Here is an 8,604-nt window from a genome sequence, read left to right on the forward strand (position 1 = left end):
TCGACTGGAGGCCAGTGTCAGCGTCTGCTTCGCCGCCTGCGGAGGCTACACCACGTATGAATACGGTATTTCAGCATGGGTCCGTACCTGGTACCTCAGAACCGCGTGTGCTGTTGATCTGTAATCATGTACTCTGTCCATAGGCACGGTTGCAACAATAAATCTTGAGCGAATTGGAAACCTATAAAGGGTGTACTAACCTTTTTTTTCAGCAGTGTATTTCCACTAAGAGGAATAGTGAACAGGGGGTAATGAAAGAAAAGATCAACACCACTCCCATCTCATTAATCGTCGACATACGGCGATTTCATTTATTATTTGAAAGGAGCTATGGTATTGTTTGCCTCAGAAGAGAAGATACGTATGAAACAAATTTCGGGGTCAGGGATTTTCTCTGCCTCGTGATGGCTGGGTGTTGTGTGCTGTCCTTAGGTTAGTTAGGTTTAAGTAGTTCTAAGTTCTAGGGGACTTATGACCACAGCAGTTGAGTCCCATAGTGCTCAGAGCCATTTGAACCATTTTTGAAACAAATTTACTGATTGACCTGTTTACTTCTACAACGAAGGTTTCACGTTCTGAGCGGGGCACTGTTATTAAAGCACAGTTCCGGATTACGGAAGGATGGAGAAGGAAATCGCCTGCGCAGTTTCAAAGAAACCATCCCGATATTTCCATGAATTGATTTAGGGAAATCATGGAAAACCTAGATCTGAAAATGGGGACCAGATTTCTTTTGTAGGACTATAAGAATTGTAGAGTAAGAACACAGCGAATACAGAATTTTTATTTATTTGCTGCGACAATTTGAATGATGGACGGCCCTCAAGCTTACTCAGCTTTTTCGTGTGGCATAAATATCACGTACGGCTTGCTCCCGTAGCGCTATTTTTCGTGGAGAGTAGAGTAAACTTACAGACCGCCATCTATTCAAACGGTCGCAACATCAGCATGAAAGCTTCCATATTTACACTTCCTGACAAAAAAGGTGAAGCAAACGAAGATGGAGGAGGATGGAAAAGAAACTTCACACTCTTACTTTCCTGGAGACATATGAGTGTCAAATTTATCTTCAGTAAGGGCAGAGACTGAAGCAGTGAATTGAAACTTGTGCGACAGCGTGGACTTGAACCCTTGTCTCCTGCTCACTAGGCGAATAAGCTAAGCCCTGTGGCTGCTACACCTGCATGCACTGCCGTAGTCCATTACCCCCCCTTAACACAAATTTGTACTCACACCTTCAGTCCATTTTCTCCTTCTTAAATCGTCAATATTGCTGAGGCTCTCCGACAGTGGAATAACTTTGTATGTAATCCTGCCTGCGCCTCAAGTGTGGGTGATCTATTGAACTGATGGAATTACATTTTTCTCGAGACATGGGAGTCTGTCAGCAGGAGAGTTGCACAAATTTTGAAACGTCCCCTTTCAACAATTTTACATGACTGTCCTTAAAATGACACACAATATTTTTAGCGCAACGCAATCTGACTTTCAAAATTCTCTACAAAAGAATGGCTCTGACTAACTTTAATCTATACCTTTCAGATATCACTTACCTCACAAAAATCTTCGTTACTCGAACTACTGCAATACAGCGAGCGCCACTACTGCCAGCTAAATAAAAGATTCAAACTACTGAAGGCACTAACTACTGATAGGCATAGTTAGCAAATGAAAGATTTTAATAGAGAACAAACAATGTATTTACCTTAATAGTCATAATATATATAGCAGTTCATGACAAATTACAAAACTCCATCTCTCTCCCCACATCCACCACTGCTGGCGGCTCACCTCCAACTGCGCAACGCTACGCGCTGTTCACATCCAGCTGCCGCTGCCCAACACTACAATGGCAGACAACAATGCAAACTAGCCACAGGCTGCACACAGCACAGCCAGTGATTTTCATACAGAGCGCTACGTAACGTTGCCAATAAGAAAATATAAACAGCCTACTTACATAGTTGCCAATAAGAAAATATAAACAGCCTGCTTACATAGTTGCCAATAAGAAAATATAAACAGCCTACTTACATAGCCCCCATGCTCCCCACAAAAAATTTTACAAATTGTTTTGGCCAGTGGCCAATAATGATTTGATAAAATTTTTCATAATTACAATACCAAAGATATCAAATGCACACACTTATTTATACAATGTTGGTCAAAAGCTAAAATTTTCTCACAGTCCATAAAGACAGTCCTGATCATTCATCACAGTGAAACTGCCGTTTCTTTTCTCAAAGTCTGAGCAGTAAAAGACAATGCACACAGAAGTAGTGGATTTTCATGCAGTCTTGAAGAAGTAGTGTTGTCCTTCCAACGGAAAGACAGTGCTGAGTCTTGACATGCAGACAGGTAATGGGCCATCACAGAGCAAACCCACAGCAGAGTCATTCGAACTTTTGAAGAATATTAGTAGGTAGGTCATCACAGAGCAGACCCACTGTAGTCCTGGTAGAGATTGTGGTATTGGTGGGCCACCAGAGGTGCAGACCCCCTGCAGTCCTTGTAGAGATAATGGTATTGGTGGGTCATCAAAGGTGTAGACCCACTGTAGTCCTTGTAGAGATGATGGTCACCAGCCATCTGCTGCGACTGTGCAGGTGCACAATTACCATTGAAGGGTCTTGCGGATAATAGAGCAAGTCCAGAACCACCACTTGTGCACTCACAAAGTTTTTGGAATTGTCCTTAGAACCAGCAATGCTGTTATCCAGTCCCTTGCTGAATTTGTAACACACGTGCAAACACTAACAGTCCCAACTTCTTACATATTGTGCATTACTATGACCAACAGAAATGTGTGCAGTGAAATGAATGCTTACACGTTACTTAATTTGATGAACTGGTGTCAATTACAATATTATAACATGAGAATACAATTACAAAGGTACAAAATACATCATTAAAGAACATAACATGCTGACTCGTTGACTCACTGGATGAGTGACTCGAACTGACTGGTCCCTCCGGTCCACAGCGGCGATCTAAATACTGGCGGTCGAGAGGGCGTTGGTGGCGCGTTGCTCACGAGTCTCTATGTGGCCTCTCTTCTGATAGGTGCTTCGCTTGTGCCTCCTATTGATCTTTTCGCAACCTCTTTACCGCTTGGTGTGCTGGTGACAGTTTACACCAGCACAACTCATATGTTTCCAAAACAAACAAATAAACCTCGTCCGAGCAGGTCTTGAAGGCCCAATGGTACTGACCGGCCACTGTATTATTCTCAGCCTGTAGGTGTCACTGAATGGCGATATGGAGGGACATGTGGTCAGCACACCACTCCCCTGGTCGTTGTCAGTTTTCGTGAAAGGTGCCGCTACTTCTCAATCAAGTAGCTTCTCAATTGGCCTCACAAGGGCTGAGTGCGCCCCACTTGCCAAAAGCACTTGGCAGATCAGGATGGTGACCCATCCAAAAAGTGCTAGCCAAGCCTGACAGCACTTAACTACAGTGACATGACGGGAACTGGTGTTACGAGTGCGGTAAGGTCGTTTGCTCCACATATCTCCAGGAAGATGGAACTTCATCAGAACATGAAGTTTCTTTTCCAACCTCCTCCCCTTTCTTTTTTTCCCTTTTTTTCCTTCACCTTGCTTTGTCACGTAGTTTGAGTGTGGAGGTTCGTACTCGTTTCAGTGTACGTGTACTGAAATTCAAATGGTACACAGACAATTAGCGTGGCCCTTGCTCAAAGATGAGACACAAAATCGTTATGTATTCCACGTTTCAGGGCTGATCCAGCCGCCGTCATGGGGGAAGCTCTCCAAAAGTGGGGCATGTCGTCGGCTGTGTGTCGCTGTAGCACGTGAATATGAAATAGACATTAAGCTATGGAAGCTCAGATTAGGAAGTCGACGTTAAAGTTTCTTTTCCCGTTCGGATATGACCGACCGAAATTGTTTGAACTTGCCGATTGATTTTTTGAAAAGATAAGTTTGCAAGATGATGATCTTTGCAGTTTGGCATATGATCTCCTTGGTAATGCAATATACACTCCTGGAAATGGAAAAAAGAACACATTGACACCGGTGTGTCAGACCCACCATACTTGCTCCGGACACTGCGAGAGGGCTGTACAAGCAATGATCACACGCACGGCACAGCGGACACACCAGGAACCACGGTGTTGGCCGTCGAATGGCGCTAGCTGCGCAGCATTTGTGCACCGCCGCCGTCAGTGTCAGCCAGTTTGCCGTGGCATACGGAGCTCCATCGCAGTCTTTAACACTGGTAGCATGCCGCGACAGCGTGGACGTGAACCGTACGTGCAGTTGACGGACTTTGAGCGAGGGCGTATAGTGGGCATGCGGGAGGCCGGGTGGACGTACCGCCGAATTGCTCAACACGTGGGGCGTGAGGTCTCCACAGTACATCGATGTTGTCGCCAGTGGTCGGCGGAAGGTGCATGTGCCCGTCGACCTGGGACCGGACCGCAGCGACGCACGGATGCACGCCAAGACCGTAGGATCCTACGCAGTGCCGTAGGGGACCGCACCGCCACTTCCCAGCAAATTAGGGACACTGTTGCTCCTGGGGTATCGGCGAGGACTATTCGCAACCGTCTCCATGAAGCTGGGCTACGGTCCCGCACACCGTTAGGCCGTCTTCCGCTCACGCCCCAACATCGTGCAGCCCGCCTCCAGTGGTGTCGCGACAGGCGTGAATGGAGGGACGAATGGAGACGTGTCGTCTTCAGCGATGAGAGTCGCTTCTGCCTTGGTGCCAATGATGGTCGTATGCGTGTTTGGCGCCGTGCAGCTGAGCGCCACAATCAGGACTGCATACGACCGAGGCACACAGGGCCAACACCCGGCATCATGGTGTGGGGAGCGATCTCCTACACTGGCCGTACACCACTGGTGATCGTCGAGGGGACACTGAATAGTGCACGGTACATCCAAACCGTCATCGAACCCATCGTTCTACCATTCCTAGACCGGCAAGGGAACTTGCTGTTCCAACAGGACAATGCACGTCCGCATGTATCCCGTGCCACCCAACGTGCTCTAGAAGGTGTAAGTCAACTACCCTGGCCAGCAAGATCTCCGGATCTGTCCCCCATTGAGCATGTTTGGGACTGGATGAAGCGTCGTCTCACGCGGTCTGCACGTCCAGCACGAACGCTGGTCCAACTGAGGTGCCAGGTGGAAATGGCATGGCAAGCCGTTCCACAGGACTACATCCAGCATCTCTACGATCGTCTCCATGGGAGAACAGCAGCCTGCATTGCTGCGAAAGGTGGATATACACTGTACTAGTGCCGACATTGTGCATGCTCTGTTGCCTGTGTCTATGTGCCTGTGGTTCTGTCAGTGTGATCATGTGATGTATCTGACCCCAGGAATGTGTCAGTAAAGTTTCCCCTTCCTGGGACAATGAATTCACGGTGTTCTTATTTCAATTTCCAGGAGTGTATGTTAAAGTGGTAGCCGTTGAAACATGTGCCCGGATTATGACAAAAGCATTCGGTTTTGCGGAATTTGTTCATTCTAATGTTGAATACAGTTAAACTGCGATCAGCTTTGCTGTTTTAGGGTTGCTATCTGCCTCCCTTTTGACCTGAAGTTATGAGAGAGGACATTTTTCGTATACGGACGATTATTAAACATTTTATTACAACCTGACATGCCTTGAGCGAGACTCTAGAAAGTTAATGACTGATCAAATGTTGATGGAGCCTGGTAGGGCGCTAAAATCATGAGTTATTTTTATGGTTCTTAGCTCATGGAAACGGCATGTTTGGAGTTGTAAGCAATTGTCAGTGAGCCCATCCCTTAATAAATCTTGCCAGACAGGCCCACAGCCCCACAGGGCAGTCAGAGCAGTCCCTCGTCGAGACAGGTCTCCAGCAGAACAATGCTGCCATACCTGCATAGGCACAGGCGTCGGCCAAAGGCTGGGCTGGGGGTGACAGACTGAAGGGATGTGTCTACACAGTGGAATCGTAAACCAGGCATTGTGTGCAGAGCCACACTAATAAAAATTCACAAGCTTTTGTGTTCACTGATGCTGTAAATAGACCTGTGACCCACTTCCATTGACCGCCTCAGCTGTATAATAAACTCCAGCTTCTGAGAACATTTAGAGATAGAATCATTATTGCACCTCATCGCTGGGACTAACAAGCTCCAAGACACAAACGATTTACTTAAAGATCCTTAAGATTGTATCTGTTCACTTGTTGCCATGGGAAGTGACGGGACTTCAGAGAAAAACATCTTCCCCATCCGGAAAAACTTAAAACAGCCAGTAATTGGCGGTTTCTTTTCTTTTTCCAGTGATGTAGGTTTCTCAACTCTTGCCTTGGTTTGGCAAGAGTTTGTGCTATCTTGTGGGATGGGAGATTTAGCGTCCATAGAGCCCTATGACTGGCCCAAGATGGCGTGACGGAGGTGTCGTTCGTGCACTTTGTGTGAAAACGGATTTCCTTCTCATGAGAGGTGCGAGGCACTCGGGTGATGGACTTTGGTCTGGTAGAGAGACTTCTGGTCGATGCTCTGGCATGTGTGGTTGGTGCTTGGGACCCGTCCTGAGACTGACTTCACTTACGAGTAGTTTAGACTGGGGAATCTGTGGTGAAGTTCTTACTGTACCGACAGTGTGACTTCAAACGTCTCGGACTACTCGTTTGCTGAGGGCACACTTATTCGTTTCTGCTTTCCTAGTCTTGACATTTGGTATCCTTGTGTGCTCTTTTGTATAAGTGAGCCAAATTCGTCATTGGTATGACCAGCGAACAGGTGTGTCACTCACTGAAATCTACCGTGATTTCAGGGCTCTGGTAGAGAGTAAATTGCGATCCATCTGCCTGATCGCTAGACCGTGAGATTTTTGCATTTCTTTTGTGGCCGCGATCGATTCACAGGTGCCGCCTCTCGTCTCACTTCCGCCACCCATCTCGCCAGGCACAAGTTACATCGCCATACGAAGAAAACGGGGTCACGTACTGTTGCTCCGGCACTGCCAGGATGTACAGATTTGAATCGCCACTTGCTCTCAGCTGCACCTATGTAGTGAAACCACGAGACATTTAATCAATCAAAGTTTGTTCAGCGTCAGATCAATTCAAATGTTCGAATGTCTGCGAAATCTTATGGGACTTAACTGCTAAGGTCATCAGCCCCTAAGCTTACACACTACTTAACCTAAATTATCCCAAGGACGAACACACATATCCATGCCCGAGGGAGGACTCAAACCTCCGCCCGGACCAGCCGCACAGTCAGATCAATTAAGATTGCGTTATCCACATTTTTAGGGCCAGAGTACTAGACTCACTTCTGCCACCAAGAATTCTCGTCCATTTTGGTCTTAAACCACTTGTTAGTTGTTTACAGTATTCAATCACAACTTGTTTAGCATAATTTATGTCTGTCTTTGTTTTGGGAAAATAGATGTTGTCAGTAAACTAAATTTTGCATACATTCTAATTCATTCTATATAACAGCGCCACAGGGTTAACTTTTATTGCGGCGTCCCCTGCCAGGGTCTTGGATTGATGGAACCTTTTGTGACCTCCAGATCACGTTGGTTACCGTAGTCACTCTATCTGACGTCCCTTGCGCAGAGTCTAGGATTTATGGCACCTTCTGTGACCGTCAGATCGTGTTGCCTAGCGTAGTCATTAGATTTGAAGTCCCTTGTGCAGAATTTTAAACTGATGGTACCTTCTGTGACCGTCAGATCGTAGATAGTGTTGCCTAGTGAAGTATCTGTTCCCCATCTTTAATGTGGTGCACTGGGTAGAGTAGATTCGCATTGCTAGCGCCTATACGCACTACTAATATTTCGTTATTGTATGTGTGTATTTTCGTGTTGTGGTTGTGACTTTTGTGTCACTTGATTGTTTGTTTCTGACGACGAACGGCGTTGTTCTGATTTGTTAGGACTGATTGAGATTTTCGTTTGTGAGCGTAGATAAACGTTCTGTTATTTGAATTCGTTGTCAGGAACTGGGAATCAGTAGCTCAAGGGAGCGTAATTTAGTGTCTAATCTGTGTGGCATAGGAATGTGTAGTGATTAAATTCTTTTGGGTCAGAATGAGAGTGCATGCTTACAAGAAGCAAGGCACGTTTGCTACAGAGTAGCGGAAGTAATTGTGTTTTGTTAACCATGGATCCATCACAGATTATTAGCGGTGACCAGGCAGAAATTACACGGGATTCTTAGGTAAATGCAGTTGCAGACCGGGGCAGAAATGTCGAACGTAGAACCTGCGGAGTATGACGACATGTCTCAGTCAGGTGACGAAAGTCAACGGGACACCGTGGCAGAAATAAATGTAGCCGCTGCTGGTACGAGACGCACCTTCAGTGATACTGGCAGACCAGAATCACGAACGAAACGTCACGGAATGATGGAATCTCGTTCATCTAGTCCGGAAGGTGTTAGCGGTGGATCTCAGTTTGAGGTTCTCATGCAATTCATGCAAGAGGTAGAAACGAAGAGACAAGAGGCAGAGAAATAGAGACGGGAGGAAAGGCACAAATTAGTCATAAGAACGGGCATAGACAGTACAGATGGATTCAAGAAAGAGATCGCAGGAATCAAAGAAAAGAGGAAATGCTCCGTCGGTAACACGTAGCATGTCAGAGACC

The 8,604-nt window shown here is 46.3% G+C and overlaps 1 non-coding gene across 1 annotated transcript; it reads left to right on the forward strand.

Moving 5' to 3' along the window:
* The first annotated feature begins 3,629 nt into the window (after nt 1–3,629).
* LOC126096075 (U6 spliceosomal RNA) lies at nt 3,630–3,735 on the forward strand. The gene has a single exon (XR_007522028.1). It is a non-coding gene; the product is annotated as a U6 spliceosomal RNA (small nuclear RNA).
* Nucleotides 3,736–8,604: the final 4,869 nt, after the last annotated feature.

The sequence above is a fragment of the Schistocerca cancellata genome, chromosome 8 (genome assembly GCF_023864275.1).
Source record: "Schistocerca cancellata isolate TAMUIC-IGC-003103 chromosome 8, iqSchCanc2.1, whole genome shotgun sequence".
NCBI classification, from domain to species: domain Eukaryota; kingdom Metazoa; phylum Arthropoda; class Insecta; order Orthoptera; family Acrididae; genus Schistocerca; species Schistocerca cancellata.